The following is a 22,165-nucleotide window of genomic DNA, read 5'->3' as shown; positions in this document are numbered from 1 at the left end:
AAGGAAACAAGTAAAAGAAAAAAGAAAGCGTAGAACATTCATCGCCCCCATGACAGGGGAAATTACAACAAAATTCATTGTGTGGATCCCCAGATGGCCAAATATATAATAGTGTGGAGCAATTACTGTGAGAATCCCACCAGGAAGGCAAAAAGCACTCAAACTGTGCTTTTTAACTAAGCTGTACAGAAGTAAAGGCAAATGAGAATCAGGACTCTGGTTAAAATAATTTTGAATTGACAAACTATACATGCATTTATGAAATTAAAGCAATCTTATGCTTTTGACAAGTTGTGTTGTAATGTTACGATGAGCATGTTTAAGCATGCCATGAAAAAGAGCAGTCTTTAGCACTTATTTGTGAATGTCTGATAGCATACCTCTCAAACCTGATCATCAGCCTTGTGTTTTTTTTCCTTTAATACTGCTGAACATGACCCAAATTGAAACAGCATACCAAAACAATTCTGTGGTTCTTGTGTTACTGGTGCCATGGATGAGCCTCTTCTCCTGCTGTGTTTTTCTTGTTTTTTTCTTTATATACTCCACTTCATTGTTGCTTTAATAGTATACACCCACTGGCCACTTTATTAGGTACACCTTGCTAGAACTGGGTTGGACCCCCTTTTGCCTTCAGAACTGCTTTAATCCTTCACGGTATAGATTCAACAAGGTACTGGAAACATTCCTCAGAGAGTTTGGTCCATATTGACATGATAGCATCACACAGATGCTACAGATTTGTCGGCTGCACATCCATGATGTGAATCTCCCGTTCCACCACACCCCAAAGGTGCTCTATTGGATTGAGATCTGGTGACTGTGGAGGCCATTTGAGTACAGTGAACCCATTGTCATGTTCAAGAAACCAGTCTGAGATGATTCGTGCTTTATGACATAGCACTGGAGTGTCTGAAAACTAACCTTTAGCTATGACTAACCACAGATCTGAAGAAAATTACGCCTTCACAAACTAGGACTGCTTTTGTAGATGTTATACACTCACCGGCCACTTTATCTATGCTATCTGCAAATCTGGTGCATCTGTGTGATGCTATCATGTCAATATGGACCAAACCCTCTGAGGAATGTTTCCAGTACCTTTTTGAACATATGCCACGAAGGATTAAGGCAGTTCTGATGGCAAAAGGGGGTCCAACTTGGTACTAGCATGGTGTACCTAATAAAGAGTCTGGATTGGTCCAAGCAGTCTACCTGTCTCCACCTCAAAATGAAGAGGACCACCTTTTTAGTCCAACGGCTGGTTGTCCCTCCGGGGTATCAGTACCTGGACCTGGGAGAATGGAGTGTGTATGGAGAGTGTACAGCATCTATTTTTGTGTGTTTTTATGTTGGGTGTGTGGGTCTCAGTGTTTGTATGTGTATGGATGAGGGTGGTAACATGGAATTGTGACTGTTTTTCCCTTTTTTCTGTCAGAATGGCTCTTAGGCTGTCCCTTCTCCTAGTTCATCTTAGGCCCCCATTAAATGGGGGCCTATCTCCCCCCTGTCACACTCCCTGACGGTGCTTTGGTGGTTCTCAGTGTCTGGGGCTGGGTTCTGTGGTGTGTGCCAGCTCTCCAGGTGGCTGCTTGGCGGGACCTTGCCCCCCTGGCTCTGTGGGGCCTCTGTAGGGGGGTGGTGTCCCCTCATGTATCGCCTACACATACATCCACAGGTATTTGGATTCAGCCGTTGACAGATACACAGCTATACAGATATAGTCAATATTGAGCTGCGGTTGCCACTAAATACATCTTGTATTAATTAGTACTCTATACTTTTTAGTAACATTGTTGCTGTAATGTATGTGTTTAGTGCTTGTCCCTGTGTTTTTTGTTTCTCTATCCCACCGGTGGGAGGCCCAGGGGATGGCTGTCTCTTGGCTGGCCTGGGAACGCCTCAGGCTTCCCCCAGAGGAGCTGAAGGAGGATTTGGGAAGAGGGAAGTCTAGGCGTCTCTGCTGAGGCCGCTGCCCCCATGACCTGATCCTGGATGAGCTGAAGCAAATAAATGAACTGCAAAATTCAAGTGCAGCAATTGCACTGCATCAACACAAATAGGCCTAGGATAGTAACAATAACATTTGGTTCATTGTTTTTGCATGGATGAAGTCATTTTAAGAAAGGCTGCAGCACTCCTCCATTTCGGTGTAGGCCACATCTTTTCGGGAAAAACACCGAGCCGTCTGACAGGGAACATGTTAAACCAACCATGCACCAGTTCATGTCCACCAATGTATAGGCTTAACCATCAATCAAGTAAAAGAAAATTGTTGTAGGGCACCATAACTGGCTCTAGCCCAACAGCCCACATCCTCTTCAACGCGGTCCTGGCCCTAGCACATTGGGAAAATTAGACATTCCCCTTTTACACATTGTGTGTAGCAAAGGAATTGCACAAAAAGCCATTTTAGTTCCGGCTGCGGACTGGGCAGGCCATGACAGCTGTAAAGAGACAGAGGGGAAAGAGCAAAGAACTTGAGCTTACTTGAGAGAAAGCTAGTAAGTGCGTTTTCTGGAGGGATCTCTGTGCATCACAAAGCTGCCATCCTGTAAGGCAATTTGAACCTGGCAAAGTGTTCAGTTGCCATATCTTTGTAAGTGCCATCAGAGGGAATCCATCAGAAAAATATCAAATCAGTATTTTTTCAATAATTACTATGCGCTGGTCACACTAAAGCACTTAAGGCAGAAAAAGATCAACAAAAAGATTTTGGATTTGAGCTGCATCCCCAAAAATTCACAACCATCCCCAAGGTCTACGCAACATGTCTATACATGCAATATGGAGGGTTTTGCCCCACCTGGAGGCCCCGATTCTCCTAGAAAACCAAAACACTCTGATCTCTACGTATGGTGGAATTGATTATGATAGTAGTATGATAAATAACTTTAGCTTCTTCTTGAGATTATTTTGATCCAGCTAGAGTTTGACCACACATTACAGATAAGACCAAAACAGTGAATAGTGTTGCTTAGTAGGAAGGTTTCTCTTTAAGGACAAATTTATTAGTGTGACTTAGTTTGACTTACGGATCTATAGTTCATCTTTAAAGCTGTAAAGCTATCATAGGGAAAATTGCAGCAAAGTTGGGGAGAGATTAAAAGGCTAATGAGGTATTTTGCTGCACAAACACAACTAGATTTTTGCTCTGTTTCTGAAGATTGTCCAAATTTAAAGAACACATACAAGATACAATGTTTTGTTTCTGTGCATATCCTACAATGCAAAAACAACACTACTGCAAAGACTAAGAAAATAAAGAACTACACTAAACAAAAAGGGCAAATATCCTATTTTGTTCAGTTTTATTCACATGGTACAAGCCAAGTACAAGTTGACAAACGAAATACAAGTATTGTGTCTTTTTATGCCTTTATTTTCAAATGAATAAATAAACAAGGCACCTTGCTTCAATTTGGATAAGCAAAGTAACTATCAATAGAAACAAACCAGCATGTGTGATCCCAGGCTATGCAGACACAGTCACCAGTGAAGACCACTGTTTTTTCTGCAGCAAGGTTTGAATCTCAGACTTCAAAATACATCTAACACAAAAGTTGTGCTGTAAAGATGACAACTTCATGACCTAAAGACATTTGTGAATGGGTGGCTCTGACTTTTCTGTTTTTCTGCCATATTTACACGCATCTCTGCCTTCACATTAAGCCACTTGTTAAGACTAGAGTACATCGGAGCTTGTCTCTTTCTGTTTTATGGTTAACTTTTTTTGTGTGGTGTTTGCAATATAATAAGATGGTTGCTTGTTGTTGTTTTCTTAAGTTAAGTGAGACAATTTTTAACCCATATTTTGAATAAAATGCTGTTTATATAACTACACATGCATATATGTGTCTAAAGACATAAAACTATTTGGTTTTATTATCTAGATAACAAATATAAACAATCTGTAAGGACATTAAAGAGTATATGTTTTTTTTTTACAATGGTTTGATAACTTAGATTTGAAATAAATAGCTTTCAGAGTGGCAATAGAGAGAAGTGAGACAAATAATAGATATTTCTATTATTATACAATTTCTACATCTTTCCTAGAGGGATCCTAACAATATTCCTTTGAAGCTGAGCTATCCGTCATCATAATGAATGGCAGTAACTTATCCTGGGACATAAATCTGGTAAGCTCCAACAGCACTGTGACACAGCATTTAATTACGACGCATGTCTAATTGAAAGACCCCCAGAAAATAGTGAGATGTCTGTTTGGCTGTAGCAGGGTTAAAAAACTTAATTAATTATGAGGCACCTCCCTCCCTCTTTATTCTGAGTCGCTGGCGTTCCTGCCTCAGTGAGCTGATGACATTTTCAGCCTCCCTTTCATCCTTCAGAGAAATGAATGGCGTGGCAAGAGCGTTATCAAATGAGCTGTAGAGCCAGCCAGTGAATATGTCATTGGGTGTGACATATTCCCTGATTGTGACTGCTCCCTGAGTGAATTGTGATTTATCTGTATGGCTTCCTCATCATGTTAACCGACTTGTTACCAAGCACCCCTTACCCCCACCCTTTAGCTGACAGGCTCAGTAGATCATCGGGGGGATCTGTAGGTGAGGTTCTAGTTAATGTAGTTTAAGACACCCTCCTGAAAAACAGTACCCCTGTGTTTGACTCCAGGTGCACTTCACTCCATTTAACTGATTCTAATTATTTATGTGCAGCCATAATTAATGCTATTTGGCACCTTATTTCTGACTTACAAGAATAATGTTTGTGCTGTTGTGTTGCAGATATGGTGTAGGTGTTTCTTTATAGAACAATGCACATAAATTCATAATATTTTGTCACTGAGTCACGATAATTTATAAATGAATAAATAAATCAGGTGTCCTGTTAGAAATCTGTGGTAAATTTTTGTTTTACTGGCCCAATGGGAAATATGGGTAAAAAGCCTTAAAAGAAATTAACCATGTTTTGGAGGTAGAATAATATCAGTCTGAAAAAGATGCAATTTTGGGGGGGGACCAATTTTCCCTCTGTGAAAATCCTCTTAACTTTCCTCTGCAGGGACAAACAGCCCTGTTTGTCTCTGCTCCCGTTGGTTTAACCTTTTTAATCATTACCCTGTCTGAAGATATGAACAAGATTAGGCAAGTAGCTTCTTGCTTGTGGCCACCTAACTTTAAAAGTCAAGATTTCTGATTAAAGGTCCCCAACACACTCATCAACTTAAAAATGCAAAGTAAAAAATAATAAAAATATGCTTTATTTATATTAACTTCATAGCATTTTTAGGGGCACATTGGTGATTTTATAGAAAACAATTATTTCTAAATGTGAGATTTTCCCCCAATGGAATAAATATCCTCAAATTAAGGGCTGGATTTTCCAAAACAAAAAAACAACAAAAAAACATAGATCTATTGTAATTCTTTTTATCCCTCTTTACAAAGTGTACCAGAAATTGTGGAGGGTCATAATAAAAACAAAGTCATATGCCCTTAATGGGATGTGGGCAAATTAGGATTTGTGAAACAGAAACCTTTCATGTAGAGAATTATGTTTGCTGAACAAGCAGTTACATTTAAGTATCTTTATGAAAGAAGGCCGACATTTTAACTGTGCATCAATATGACAAACAAGTGATAAGAGTGGAATGCTCATTTTTGACATGGGTGAAGAAACAAGCTTAATATGTATCAATGAGTGAAATAAAAGTTTCAAAAAACTATTTCCCATGACTGTATAGAGTCTAGCAACAATTGTGAAGATTTTAAGGGCTACACTGGATACAACAAGAAAGCTAAATCTGATCGGATTAGTACTGTCTTGCAGATAATGTTAAACCTGTGCATGCTGTTCACATTTGCTGTTTCTTTTCTGCATCGGTTATATTTGATGTTCTTTTTTTTTTTAGTAGCAACTTCTTATTAACTGTTTTTGTAAATACCAGCATTGGATCTTATACAATGTTGTTTTTCTTTAAAGCAAGAGGAGATTTAAATGTAGATATAATAAATATGTGGTACGCTTCAAGCTCTGCGATGGATTGGGGATCTGTCCAGGGTGTACCCTGCCTCTTGCCCGTAGACTGCCGGAGACAGGCACCTGCTCCCCCGTGACCCACTATGGAATAAGGGATATAGAAGATGAATGAGTGAATAAATGAATTAACTTTTCAAGCTCTTTTTGTCTCTTAATTAACCTTAGTTATAATATTGCAATATTGAAAGAATATGACCTAAATGTAACTCCAAAACTTTCTGGCAACTTGATTCCAGAAAAGCTTAAAGTTGTTGACAAGGCACATCTTGCTTTCTTCTACCAAAAACCCTTTTAAGTTGTTTATGTGTGAATCATGTTTATGAGTATGTCCAATGTATTCATCAGTATTTTGCTACGCTTCCAGTGACTCTGCCAAAAACAGCACATTACTAGATGCATGTTTGAACAGAGGGCTGTTGGGGAGCAAGGGGACCAGTGAAGGGACCATGGAAAACTGGTTTACCTGAAGCAGGTGATATAGTCTCCCAAATTATGCTTTTACCAACTTCATACTTGTGTCACATCTACACTCATCCCATGTGCGGTTGCCCCACCCAAGCTTGATTAGTGAGTGCCTGAACCTGAGGTGCAGTGTTGAAAGGCTGCCAGCAGACACTCAGCCCCGAATCAAAAGCCTCACTGTAGAATCAAAAGACTTCAGTCTTTCTCTGCATAAACATGAGAGCCATGAAGGTGGTGGGCTGCACTGACTGTGAGCTCACTTCACTGTCAGTGTTGTCAAATTCAGGTGTCATTTTAGCTGTGGTAATATACTGGTATGAACCTAATCTTTCACCTGAATCTAAACAGAACAATAATACTGCATGAAAAACTCAAAATATAAAGAATCAAAGGACTTGCAAAAATGTGCCCATATACTCATATTTGAATTAGTTAAATAAGGACTGGGCAAAATGCCAGTAAATATCACAGTATTTACACTTTTGATTGGTTATGAACACAATATACAATTTTGACACTCACTACATTTTTATGTGCTGGGGTCAACTCACTCATGCTGACATATTTGAATTATTTTACATGTACTTGCATTTATGTTTATGGTCACCTGATTTACATTATGTTTGTAGAACTTCCATGCAATAAATTAGTGTACTTGCTGTCTTATATGAAGCCTGTGTATGTAAGTGGGCTGCCAAATATAAACATGCAAACTCACCTAAGCATTAGGACTCATTGGAAAAGCTTGTTCAGCCCCATTTTGTACTGATGGTTCAGTAACATTATGCAGAATCAAATGGGGGTCACCTTCCAGACATTTGGTGTTGAATATATTGGTAGACACACTGATAAAGTGTAATGCTTGTACTTAAGATAAAAAAATATTTCATTGCACTTTAAGATCATGTTTACACATTCTCCATGTTGAAAATGTGTATCTATAAATGAAGGTAGAAGTAAAAGCCCGTTTTTTGTCATATGAAAAAAACCAACAATAAATTATTTTAGAACGTTTTACCTTGTAGAAATGCAAACTAATCTTTAGGAGGGGAATATTAAAAAAATACAGAAAGACAATGCACAACAATGTCTTGCATAAGTGTATACACCTTTGAAGTACAATAAAGTTTTAGGATGCTAAGGAGTAATGTCTAGAAAAGTTTGGAGCGCATGTATCAATTTTCTTCCACTTTGCTGTTGTGCCCTACTTTGTATTGATGTAAAAGTCCAGGGAAATACATTGATGTCTTGACAAAGGTTGACAAAATATAAAAAAAGTTCAATAAGTATATATACTTTTACAGGGAGAGGTTAACCCACAGACATATACATATTGCTAAATCGTTTCTTCACTAATAATACTTTAACCAAATTATGTTTTCCATTTTCTAGACAAATTACAGCTAGTTGCATAAAATGTTCAGACAGTGTTCCATATTTAGTGTTGGGCCTGTGGATACATATCCACCCAATGCAGTTCTATTTTATAATTTTTTTAAAAACACCATAAGAAAACTAAATAAAACTACTTGTTGGAAGCCTTAAATTAATCACTTGAGAGTTTCAAGATTGGGTGGCTTTTTAAACAGCCAAAGTAACATATAGGCACATCTCAATAAATGAGGATATTATTGAAACATTTATTTATTTCAGTAACTCAATTGATGACATGTGAAACACATTACATAGATTAATTACATACAGACTGATGTTTTAAAGACTTATGCTTTTATGTGAATAATGATTTTCTGCTTACTAGTGGAAATATAACATTTAATTTCCTAGAGGATTAGAATATTACATCATACCAATAAAAACTAAATGACAATAGAGAAATATTAGCTTAAGTAAAAGACTGTTTAATACCTGCTTGAAGGCTGTAATTATCAAAAGTTGATTTTAATCTAACAAAGTCTGCCTCATCTGAATATAATTCACTGAGATGTACCTGTACAAAGCAACAACAACATTAGCTCTTCTCCGTAAACATCCAAATATTGTTTAAAGGTGAACTAGTATTTATAACTTAAGGAACAAATGTATGTATAAAATGCTGTTAGTCAAGACTGATGTCAACTACATGGTTTTTTAGTTAAACAGAATAATTTATGGAATCACTTGTGTCATAAATTGGACGACATTTTAGGATCCTTTAAAACTTGTTTAAACAAAGCATACTTTTTTAGTAAAAAATCTATATCAGTCAGGAGACACGAGTGTTAGGAAAAGACACACTCATTTCTATTATGTTGTGTTGTGTTACTCATCTTGTTTCTGATGGATTCCCTCTGATGGCACTCATCTTGTTTTACTATGTTTTCGTATTATTATTATTATCGTGTTATTTAAAATAATTTATCATTTCATATGGTTCCATTTTACATTAGGTCAAGGAAACAGTGTATATTAAGGAAAGACTGAAAGTCTACATGCTTGATTTTACTGATTATTATTACTAATATAATTTTCTTGTTCATATTTTATTATGTCCAAAATAAAATAAATAATTGTAATCATGCCATTACTTCACTACATGACAACCTTTATAGTTATCCTGCTAAAGCATTCTTTTGTACCCCCATTAAACTTTCATCTGTTGGATAAAAATGAGAGGCTAAGTGACTAGCGTACGGCTTGGGATGTTATCTTGTTAAAATAATGGACATGGAGAGAACATGCTCTAGTCCCTGTGCTGCTGTTCACGGCTCTGTACAGAGTTTCATATTAGCATCGACTCTGTCTTCGGTCAATGTCATGCAAACAGACAGGTCATTTACATTTTTGATAAAATCACCGTACATTTTTTATTTGTCTTTGAAATTAAAGAGTCCTTTAATCATTGTGGAAGGACAGAGACTTAGTTGACATACTCATGTGTTTCTGATTGCATTAGAACTGATGTGGTGTGGCATGATGGATATTTAATAGTTGTGCTGTCCCTCTGTATCATGTCAGAAGCCTGACACACACAGATGGTTCAGAGCTCTCCAGCTCATACAGAATTGCTTTAATTATTAGGTCCATCATCTTGGCTTGGAGATAAGAGGAGGGCTGAAGAGAGGAGAGAGGAGGAGAGTAGAAGTACAGCAACGCAAAATAAGGCCGTGTGAGACGTGTCAAAGGTTGTTGTCAACGGTTTTAAATTAGTTTATCGGACATTTGCGTGTGGTGATACGGTATCAAGCTGACTTGCCATATCCTGTTTGTCTACAGTAGTTTCTTCTCCACAGGCCCTCATAGTGGGGTCTAATTGCTGTGTGTATCTACCGAGGCTGCGAAGAGCCCACGGCAGCTCTGTAGCGCCCCAGGCAGTGTGCTGATAAGACTTCTCCCTTGCCTGAGCTGAACTGTCATCTCTGGCCGCCGTGTGTTTTTATATTGCAGCAGAAAACTGATTCTTCTTGATGAAAAAGATCAAAAGTTGGCCGTGCCAATATGAGTTACTCAAAAGATGCCCCACAATTGCGTCACCAGCACCAAATTTGTCAGTACATAGGCGTTGGCAGACCTGCTCCTGATAATCCAAAGCTGTAATGAATAAAAACGGCCATACAAATTCAGCAAGAATACTTTTTTATGGAAATAAAAAGGACAGATGAGAGCAGAGGCCAGAGAGTGATTATGTGAGGGAGAACAGCCACTCTCACGTTGGCACCTCCAGCTTGCGGGCCATCTGTTTAGAGGGCCTGGAAATGAGGATGACAATGCTAATCACTGCCATGGAGGCCTGACTGGTGTGGATGAATGGCCATCCCAGGCTCTAAACACACTGAGTAGCGCTCATCACACAATGTTTTTGTCTGGGCATGCCAGGTCCACAAGCTTCCACCAGTGCCGCCCTTTTCCTGTGCACACTCCATCAGTCAGTGGCAACATGTGTATGGCTTCCTGTCAATTCAGGAAGTCTTGGTTCCTATCCCAGCCACATTAATGGACCAGGCTGAAGATACTTAGTAATTTCCTATTTCCCTTTTGAAGCTATTGTTGTTGGCCATTATAATTCATATCAGTCAAAAAACGGGGGCCATTATGTCATTTTTGTTTCTGTGATGGTTGTGCATTTTTCAGATTCAGTCCTTTGTCCCAAAAATCTTGTTACTTTTAAAGTGTATTCTTAGAGACTTAATGAAAAGCCCCAGGATTTGTTTTCAGACATATGATTTATACTTAAGTCTTAACATTTTTTTTTACAAATGGGCAGCGTGGTGTATTCCAGCCCCAGGTCAAATCAAATAATTAAAGCAAATGAAACTGTCCTGAGAATAGGATCAATCGAGTGACATGTATTTTCATGACTGATCGGTCAAAAGATTAAATCAAAGCTCTGAGGTAAAAAAAAAAAGTCTGTTTTCTTCATGTTAGAGTGAAAAATTAGAGGAGTGTGTTTGTGCATATTTACATGAACAAATAAAGTAACTTTGATTAGAGTTTTTGGTCTTCTAGCGTCAGCCTGACGGTTTCCAGCAGAAGTGGGCCACATTGTCAACTTCTGAAAGGCTTCTTTTTGTGGGTATCCCCACAAGTGACAGTGAACCGAACCAGCTGCCTGGCAGTTGTTTTTTGTTTTCCAAAACTGAAGGTAACCAGTAAATTCAGAATCTGTTATGATTTGGGGTTGTTTGGTTTTTGATTTCGGGTTTTTTCCTTAAATGTTTTTCTCTGCTCAAGTTTTGAATCATGCTTCTGTTTATTATTTTCCTGTTTATGCTTTTGTTTCATGTTTTTCTAGTTATAGTTCTATTAGTTTTTTTCCTTGGATTTGCGTTCTGTTCAAGCCATGTTTTGCTCCTCACGTTGTGTTAATTATCTTTATCCGGTTCACCTGCTCTAAACTAATCTGTCTCCTAGCTCCACCTGGTTTACACTCCATAAATACACACCTGTTCTGTCATTTGGCGCATAAACATTTATCAAATCATGTCTTGTTTACAGATCATGCTCATGTCTTGCTTTTTGGACCATGCCATGCCTGTCTAGCCAGCCTGTTATTGTTTTGTTCCTGCCTCTTCTTGTTAGAGTTTTTTGTTAATTAAATCCTTTTTTACTTACCGTCATGCTGCCTACTAGTCTGCATTCTGGGGTCCTATATCTCGCAAGCCCTAACAGAATCAGAAACAAGGAATTTAACTTTGGTTTCAAGCTCTCACAGTGTACAGACATTAAGTATAAATATAGAAACTTTAGAAGAAATAAAATTAAGGATAAAAGGAAAAATATGTATGTGTATGTACAGCCATTTTTATACAAGGTAAAGCAAAATAGAAAGGCACGTTGTGGTAGTGCAGTATTTTTATTTTGTCTCAAATCAGAGTAGCTGACTACTCAGGCTGTAAGGTGTTCATTGTGTTCACCAGAGAGACAGCCTGGGGCAAGAAACTGTCTCTGTGACGGCTGGTTTTTTCAAATAGCGCTCTGTAGTGCCGATCTGAAGGTAAACGTCTAAACGGTTTGTGACCGGTTGGTTTGGGGTCAGCAGAGATGTTAGCCACCCTTTTCCTGGCCCTAGACCTGTACAAGTCCTGGATGTAGGGAAGGTCAGCCCTGATGATCCTCTCTGTAGACCTAATTGTTTGTTGCAGTGTGGACCTGTCCTGTTTGCGGATGAGCCGAACCACAAATTGATGGATGCTCACAGGAGAGATAATATAATAATATAATATAAGATGATCAGCAGCTCATGTGGAAGGCTGTACTTCTACAGTTGCCACAAGAAGCAAAATCGCTGCTAGGCCTTCTTCCCAACACTGTCTATGTGTGAGAACCATCTCAGGTCCACTGTCATTAAGCTCCAGATGGCTCAGACCACACCAGTGGACCAGCCTTACCACCTCCTGTCTATATGCAAACTAATCTCTGCCTGGATCAGACTAATAGTAGTGGTGTCATCTGCAAATGTCTTGAGTTTCACAGACGCGTCCGCTAGAGTGAAGTCATTTGTGTTCAGGGAGAGGACGAGTGGGGAGTGAACACACCGGTGCTGATGGTTCCTAGCCTCACTTGCGGCTGCCAGTCAGTCAGTCAGGAAGCTAGTGATCCACTGACACGTAGAGGCTGGCACTGTGAGCTGGTTTCTCAGTTTTCAAGCTCTTTTAAAACTGAGGTTACTTACTGCTTGTCTCCATTAGACTCTGATGTAAAAATAGCAAAGGTTTACCACAATTTAAATGGAGCAGAAAGTTAATCTCAAATAGATAAAGCTTCTGTAACCCTGTTTAAGAATAATTTTCAATGGTTAGAAGTTTAAAATATCTGCCTACTATTTTATATTTTTAGGACACATTTTTTAAGATGTTATCCAAGTAATTAATCTAGTTGGTATCTCAACTGTGGTGAAAAGTAAAAGTGGAGAAATGTTTCATGGCTAGATTATTTTTATCACACAAAAACAAAAACATAGAATTTTGTTTATTTCTTTCTCTCAATAAAGGCTCTGTTGTCTTTTTCTCATCCAAATATTGAGAATGTCAAAATAACATGTTGTCAAGTATCCAATTTACTTACTTTTTCTTGTAACTTTTTATATTTTGATGTCCATTCATGGTTGCTTCTTGTTCACTATTTTAGGCGATAATGTGTTTTCTTGTGACTATGATGGGCAGAGTTTGTCTTGTTAAATGTTTAATGACGATTTTGCATAACACTATTCTGTAATCTGTTATTGAATATTAGACATACATCTATTTTTGTATGTATATTTTTAGATCTCTTTGATATGCAATAAATTATAAAGTCATGTTATATAAATTATAAAGGTTCTTTGATTTACTTGTGACTTCTGATTGTTTTTACCTTGGTCTTGTGTGAATTTGTGAGTGGGTGTTGATGAGTGTTTAAGATAGTAACCCTATGTTTAAAGTAGGGCTGCACAATATTTTGAAAATGTATTGGTATTAAAAATGTCTGTACGCAATATGAATAGCCCAAAGAACTGTTTGGACTGCAATACATGTTTTCATATAAGTGCCATGCATTCACGCTCTCTTTGTTTGTTATATATTTTGAGATGTTTTTTGTTCAAAGAAGCAAAAAACGTTCCATGAGTGCATTAAGATGTCCTGATAAAGTTATTAAGAAACTGCAAATAAGTAGTGTCACTGCTCAAACAGATGCAATTGTTTTCATTAAAACCATATGACCTGAATTCTATGTTTACAGTGAACTCAAAGCTGAACGTGAACATGTGACCAAGACTTTGGTGTAGCAACAGCCTCAGACAGACTCGATATGGGTGACAGTAATACAGACAATGATCCAGCGAGGAATGAACAGAACAGAGAAGTATATGAAGGGTAAGACACAGATGAAAACAGAAACTGATGGACATGAAACAGGTGGACCGGATGAAACTAATTACAGGCTGTGGCAGGGGTGAACACAACACGAAGGGGGCTGAACAGAGAAGCAATAAAACAATCTAACCAAAGAAAGATCTTACAGAACATAAACTAAAATGCCTGATAAACAGAATACAAGAATAAATAAGGACATTTGAGCTTAATTCAGCTTGTATATCAACGTTGATATTTTGTAAGAGGCATTTGCACAGAACGTTTGTAACTGTTCCAACATCTCTTTAAAGGTTTAATCAGTTTAAAGTTAAACAATTAGTATTATTTTCCTGTTCCTTGTTTATTAGTGTTATCTTCATGTATATCTTTTATTTCACATGTTGGGACCCAACCATGGATTTCAACATTAAACTCTGGTACGGACTTTTCTGGAACTTTCAAAATAAATTGCATTGAACTGACTTCCAGCAACTGAGGAAAGTGGGGTAGCAGCAGACTTCCCATGATGCCTCTGTCTGAATAAGAGCACCCCTCTCCAACAAGCCGACCTCTTCCACACCGGTGTTCATCGGGATAGGAGGGGGACAAAGCACGCTAATGTCTTTTGTTGGCAAAAAGACATAAACTCTTCACACTGGATCCAAGAGTGTCATACGATCATCGATCATATTCACAAGTTAAGTATGAGTGAAGCACAGTTTGTGTACCTGGTGATTTCATTCATAAAGAGGGGAAATTAAGGTATAAGCATTGCTGACTTTCTCTCCGAGCCCTGCAGAAGCAAACGGTGTTTGAGAGAAGCCCCTGCAAAGGGCTGGTATTCACAGGACAACCCTTAACAGACTGAAATATTATTTGATAAAATATTAAAATATTAATATTAAATCATATTCTCAGATTAATAATCACAACACACAACAGGTAGAGTGCAACCTGATTGGTACAACCTGAACAGGTTTATACTTGGCTGAGTGGTCTGTGTTGTAACATGGAGCTCCAAGTTGTGCCAGTGTTGTTGGTGATCTTGGGTCATTACAGAAATAAGCAGTGCATGTTTTTGTAAATCAGCATAGCTTTTAGACTTCATCTGCAGAACTTTATACCACCATGCTGGTTCTATTTACAATTTATGTTCAAATCCAAATTTGCCCCTCTTACTAAATAGGCCTTAGTATGAGTTCTTAGTTCATGGAAAACAGGAAGAAAGGCTTTTACTGAATGCCTTGTTGGAGTGGGTACACATGGCCACAGTTCAACTTTCATGTGGGCCCTGTCGGAAAGCACTTCATTCTAGTGTACTGTGCCTTTTCAAAACCTAATCCCAAGTAAGAAATAAAAGCCCAGACAACTGCATTACTGTCCAGCCTGTCAGCTTTGTTAAATATAAGCTCCATCCTGCTTGCCAGAGCCTTAAAAGCTGAGCTGGCAGAACGAGGGACTAGAAGTGACAAAAGCAGATAGCTGCAGCTGTGATTTTAGGACAGGAGAATGAACACTTAAATCCATTTTCATACTTTTACAAGGAGTTCATTCTGTTCTCTATGAATCAATAATAAGCAGGATGCAGCAGACCTGACATACAATTATCCACACTGGAAAACCTCCTATGTCACTACAGTTAGAAATAAAGTTGACATGCTGTCAGGTGCTATGGCACTCATGTCTCCTCTTAGCTCCACTGAGCCTTTCTCCTGGGGCTGAAAAAACTGAAGTAGCCAGGACAAATTTTTTTCCAGTTAAAGAATTAACCCTTTTCATAGTAAAGAATATAAAAGATAGAGCCCATACGAATAATCTGAGTGTTGAGAAAAGGTCTCCTATGAAATCAGGGTAAACAAAATTTAATACATTGCTCACTGCACTTTAGGAGTTTACTGTCACTGCAGTAATGTAGGATTACTGAATATGCTAGCGTTGGTATTTCCCTATAACTGATTCTTATTTCATTATGAGCTTAGTTTTATTGTTATAGCAAGTGCAGTTGAAGGTACACAGTAAATCTAAAATAATAAAATAATGGCTGTTTTTCCAGATTAAATCTACATAGATCATGATCTGCCATTGGAGATTGATATACAGTATTTCTTTCAGTTAATAAAACAGTCTTGCTCTCACATAATATCCAGAAATGGTCAGTTTTGTTTGAAGTACATCGTGTGGTATTATATGAATACTTTCTTTCAAATCAGGGAGTTGTTTCATCAGAAAGAAAGAAAAACAAGAACCGTAAAAACATATTAAAATCCATAGAAGATGAAGTGGTCTTGACATCTAAGCCCCACTGGACACACAAAAAGAATGAGCAAACTGGCTTCAGCTGTATAACTGTGATACAATGATTTTTCTTAGTGAACCGATTCCCCCCTGGAATCCAGTAAATCTATACGCATGGATATGGACTTGTTTTGAGCCATAGAATAAATATCCAAACTGAATAAATTTAACAACATACATTTAAGCATAGAGGTAAGGTTTTAATCTTTACACATGAATATAATGTCTTTAAAATCAATCTTGTTTGTTTACTCCACAATATCAGTGAGTAGATCACTTGGAAGAGCAATGCCAGAAGGTAATTATTCACAGGAGGCAGGCTCCTTTAAAGCACAATGTTAGAAAATTGGAGAGAAAATGGCGCTCTACACACCTAGCGTATTCCTACTTAATCTGGAAAAATAGCCTACTGTTGTATAAAAAGACATTTCGCCAAGCCAGAACAGCTTATTTCTCATCATTAATAAAAGAGAACAAGAATAATTCTAGGTTTCTCTTTAGTACAGTTGCTAAACTTACACAGAGTCATAGCTCTGTTGAGCCATCCATTCCCTTAACTCTCAGCAGTCATGACTTTATGGGATTCTTCTTAAATAAAATTGATTCTATTAAAAAGAAAATCTTTGACATACTCCCGAAGATGATTACTTCATCCTCAGCAAGTGAGACAACATTGGAAATAACTGCAGAACCTGATTTGTGTTTGGACTGTTTTGATCCTGTGGAGCTTCCTGAGTTATCAGAAATATTAGCTTCATCTAAACCTTCAACTTGTATGTTAGACCCAATCCTAACCAAATTATTTAAGGAAGTGTTCCCTCTGATTACCAGCCCAATTTTAGATATGATTAACCTATCCTTAGTAAATTGATATGTACCAGAAGCTTTTAAGGTAGCTGTAATTAAACTTTTACCTAAGAAAGCTTCGCTTGATTGAGATGACTTGAAAAATTACAGACCTATATCCAATCTTCCATTCTTATCTAAAATTCTTGAGAAAATAGTTGCTAATCAAATGTGTGAGCATTTACACAGCAATGACCTGTTTGAAGAGTTTCAGTCAGGCTTCAGAGCTCATCATAGCACTGAAACAGCTCTGCTGAAAGTCACTAATGATATTCTTATGGCCTCAGATAATGGACTTGTGTCTGTACTTGTCCTCTTAGATCTCAGTGCTGCATTTGATACAGTCGATCACAATGTTCTCTTAGAAAGGCTGGAATATGCTGTAGGGATCAGGGGAACAGCACTAGGCTGGTTTAAATCTTATTTGTCTGACAGACTCCTGTTTGTTCATGTAAATGAAAAATCATCTTTAAACTCCAGGGTTAATTGTGGAGTACCACAGGGTTCAGTACTTGGGCCAATTCTCTTTACTATATATATGCTTCCAATAGGTCAAATTATCAGGCAGCATAGAATACATTTTCACTGTTACGCTGATGATACTCAGCTTTACTTACCCATGAATCCTGATGAGCCCAACCAGTTAGATAGACTACAAGCATGTCTTGAAGACATAGAAACTTGGATGACTTTAAATTGCTTGCTTCTAAAGTCAGACAAGACAGAAGTTGTTGTCTTTGGACCGGAGTCTTTAAAAAAGAAACTGCTTAGTCACTCACTTAACCTGGATGGCATTAAATTGACCTCCAGTAATAAAGTAAAAAACCTTGGTGTAATTTTTGACCAGGACATGTCATTTAAATCCCATATTAAACAGGTTCCTAGGATTTCCTTCTTTCATCTCCGGAACATTGCCAAAATTAGAAATGTCCTATCCAGGAGGGACGCTGAAAAACTAGTCCATACATTTGTTACTTCAAGGCTGGACTATTGTAATTCTTTACTATCAGGATGTCCACAAAATCCAGTTAAAAGCTTTCAGCTGATTCAAAATGTTGAAGCAAGAGTTCTGATGAAAATTAAAAAGATAGATCATATTTCTCCTATTTTAGCTTCCCTTCATTGGCTCCCTGTTAAATCCAGAATAGAATTTAAAATTCTCCTCCTCACATATAAAGCCCTTAATGATCAAGCTCCATCATACATCAGAGATCTGATTGCTCCATATATTCCTAACAGAGCACTTCATTCTCAGACTGCAGGTTTACTGGTGGTTCCTAGTCTCTAGAAGTAGAATGGGAGGCAGATCCTTTAGTTATCGAGCTCCTCCCCTGTGGAACCAGATCCCACTTTTGGTTCGTGAGGTAGACACCCTGTCTACTTTTAAGGCTAGGCTTAAAACTTACCTTTTTCATATAGTTTATAGTTAGTGGCTTAGGCTATCTTCCTTATTTTTTACCTCCGCCTTCCTACCTCCCTGTTGGATGGAGTAAGGGGGAGTCAGGTTTAGCCTAAACCGGCTCAGTTATGGTTGAGGTGCAAACACACCCTCCATTTCTGCTACCTGAATGACCCCTTCTCTTTTCCAATGGTTATAATCAGTCTGACAGAGAGAGGTATCTCAATCCTTGTGGTTTTTAGTATAACAATGACCATCAGTGGGCTCTAGATGGACAAACTTTATCAGTTTATTATTTTACTTAGTGCCCCTACACGTGGCCCGTTCTGGGATGGCCTGACTCTGGCACTCGGTGGTTTGGTCTGGCCTCCCCGGGGGCCCTGCGCCGTGGGGTGCCTTGAGACGACATTGTTGTAAATAAGCGCTATATAAATAAAGAAACTGAAACTGAAACTATCTCTGTAGTTATGCTGCTATAGGCTTAGGCTGCTGGAGGACATAATGACCACTTTCACCCTCTTCGCTACATTCTCACACTCCAATTTTGCATTATATGCTGTTATTTCAGTTTTTAACTTCTTTTTCTCTCTCTTTTCTCTTCCTAGAAGCTACACCTGGCCTGACTCTGTGTCTACCTGTGACACCTTTCTGGAGAGGGGCATTGTCCAAGCTTCTGCTGGCAACAACTTAATGCTCACCTTCTACAGATGATCCACTTGGCTCTGTCTTTCAGTGTTTAACCCTTTCTTTCTCCTAGATATAGCAATTGACTGAGCTTTTACTGTAACTAATTATATGTGCTCTCTTTCAGACTCTATCCTTGAAAACTGGCTCAAAGTTTATCTGTTCTTTCTTTCTAGATGAAATGACTAAAGAAGCAACATCCACTAACATTTAGTTTTCCTTCCCATAGAAAGTACTCCTGGGATCAGTGCTTCTGTATTTTTTGTGTGTCTCTGCTCTGTTCTCTCCAAACCCCTGTCAGTCGTGGCAGATGGCTGTTCACACTGAGCCTTGTTCTGCTGGAAGTTTCTTCCTGCTAAAAGGGAGTTTTTCCTCTCCACTGTCGTTACATGCATGCTCAGTATGAGGGATAGCTGCAAAGTCAACGCCAGTGACTGTCCACTGTCGCTACATGCTCATCCAGGAGGAGTGAATGCTACAAATCTCTGACTCGATGCAATCTGCTGGGTTTCCTTAGATAGAAAAAACGTTTTATCCAATTTGAAAAAATAACTGAATCTGACTGGACTGTTCAATGGTTAGGATTAATTGGAATATACAGGGGTTGGACAATGAAACTGAAACACCTGTCATTTTAGTGTGGGAGGTTTCATGGCTAAATTGGACCAGCCTGGTAGCCAGTCTTCATTGATTGGACATTGCACCAGTAAGAGCAGAGTGTGAAGGTTCAATTAGCAGGGTAAGAGCACAGTTTTGCTCAAAATATTGAAATGCACACAACATTATGGGTGACATACCAGAGTTCAAAAGAGGACAAATTGTTGGTGCACGTCTTGCTGGCACATCTGTGACCAAGACTGCAAGTCTTTGTGATGTATCAAGAGCCAGGGTAATGTCAGCATACCACCACGAAGGACAAACCACATCCAACAGGATTAACTGTGGATGCAAGAGCAAGCTGTCTGAAAGGGATGTTCGGGTGCTAACCCGGATTGTATCCAAGAAACATAAAACCACGGCTGCCCAAATCACGGCAGAATTAAATGTGCACCTCAACTCTCCTGTTTCCACCAGAACTGTCCGTCGGGAGCTCCACAGGGTCAATATACACGGCCGGATTGCTATAGCCAAACCTTTGGTCACTCAAGCCAATGCTAAACGTCGGTTTCAATGGTCCAAGGAGTGCAAATCTTGGGCTGTGGACAATGTGAAACATGTATTGTTCTCTGATGAGTCCACCTTTACTGTTTTCCCCACATCCGGGAGAGTTACGGTGTGGAGAAGCCCCAAAGAAGCGTCCCACCCAGACTGTTGCATGCCCAGAGTGAAGCTTGGGGGTGGATCATTGATGGTTTGGGCTACCATATGATGGCATTCCCTTGGCCCAATACTTGTGCTAGATGGGTGCGTACTGGCAAGGACTACCGAATCCTTCTTGAGGACCATGTGCATCCAATGGTTCAAACATTGTATCCTGAAGGCGGTGCCGTGTATCAGGATGACAGTGCACCAATACATACAGCAAGACTGGTGAAAGATTGGTTTGATGAACATGAAAGTGAAGTTGAACATCTCCCATGGCCTGCACAATCACCAGATCTAAATATTATTGAGCCACTTTGGGGTGTTTTGGAGGAGCGAGTCAGGAAACGTTGTCCTCCACCAGTATCACGTAGTGACCTGGCCACTATCCTGCAAGAAGAATGGCTTAAAATCCTTCTGACCACTGTGCAGGACTTGTATATGTCATTCCCAAGACGAATTGATGCTGTATTGGCCGCAAAAGGAGGCCCTACACCATACTAATAAATTATTGTGGTCTAAAACCAGGTGTTTCAGTTTCATTGTCCAACCCCTGTAGGTCTAAGATTTCTAGCTTAAATGGTTTTATGTCTAAAGGAATAAATGACAAAGGTTCAAATAAGCCTCATTTATAAAATTTTAACATTTCAACCTTCTGAGTTTAGGAAAAAAGTCGAGGATGACTAATGCCTCTTCTCTTTATCAAATTAAATTAAAAGGATAGTAATCTCTACTTTGTTTTAGAATTTGAAGGAATAATGTAGCCAAAGCAAATGTTAGTTTTAACTCTCTTCACAGATTTAATGTTATTTCACCCCACATAAAAAACGTAATTGTAAATCAATTAAAAAAACTATTATAGTATGACTGTAGAAGTTGTTTTTCAAATTATTAAAATTTAGTCTACAATCAATAGTTTTAATACTCCTAAATTGCTCTGTCTGAATTCATGCCAGTGAAGCAGCACAAAAAGCCCAAGAGAAATGAATGGTCCGGCTACAATATGCCAGAAAGATGAAGAACTCACCCCCTTCCAGTCATTTACAGCAAACCTTTTCTACAAAGTGCTCCAAACTGAACCATTATGCGATTGAGGTGAAAATATTTGCTTTTATCACAGAACCATTTGAACAGTGCTTAGTGAGGAGCAATCACGGTCTTGCTTTGCATTTCATGATTTCCAAATTATTTACCAGCTGCAATTAAAAGATTATTGTCATCAGAGTGCTTTGTGAAGTTCTTTCAGAGATGAGGTACAAACATATACGTTGCACATAGTCTATATATATATATATATATTTTTTTTTTTATTTCTGAAGACTGTGTGACCAATTTACAATAAAAATGACCTCTGCCTGACAAATTAGAAATAAACCTGTTTGACAGACCCCGTTTGGTAAGAACAAATGCGAGACATGAAAAATTGTTTGACACACTTTCATAAAAGCAAGTGGCGGCAACCCATCCTTTAGCATGTGGTAATGGCTTCTCGTTGTTAGATTCAATGGAAAAAGCTATTCATATGTTACGTGATTGAAAAGAAAATTGAATCCTTTTGATGTTATAAATGTGTCTATTACCGCATTTGCACACAAAATTTCTATGGAAATTATAGAGAAAGGAGTGATTCTCTGTAGGAAACGTTTTGGAATGACATATTGAATTCTATTCCTGCCTGAATATCAATATAGTGTTATAGAACAACTCTAAAACTGTGTGATTTTTCACTGGGCTGAAAGGCTAAAATTACTATGCTACACAAGTATAAAAAAGGTTAATGGTAAGATATATCTTATGTTCTAATGAGCAACCTCTTCAGTTTATAACTAAAGTTAAAGGAGAATTTTTCTCTTCTATGTAATGAGATGTACCTGCAGCTACTGTAGGACTCCGAAAGCAGATT

Source organism: Girardinichthys multiradiatus, chromosome 4 (genome assembly GCF_021462225.1).
Source record: "Girardinichthys multiradiatus isolate DD_20200921_A chromosome 4, DD_fGirMul_XY1, whole genome shotgun sequence".
In the NCBI taxonomy this organism is placed as follows: Eukaryota; Metazoa; Chordata; class Actinopteri; order Cyprinodontiformes; family Goodeidae; genus Girardinichthys; species Girardinichthys multiradiatus.
Note: the sequence above shows the minus strand (reverse complement) of the source record.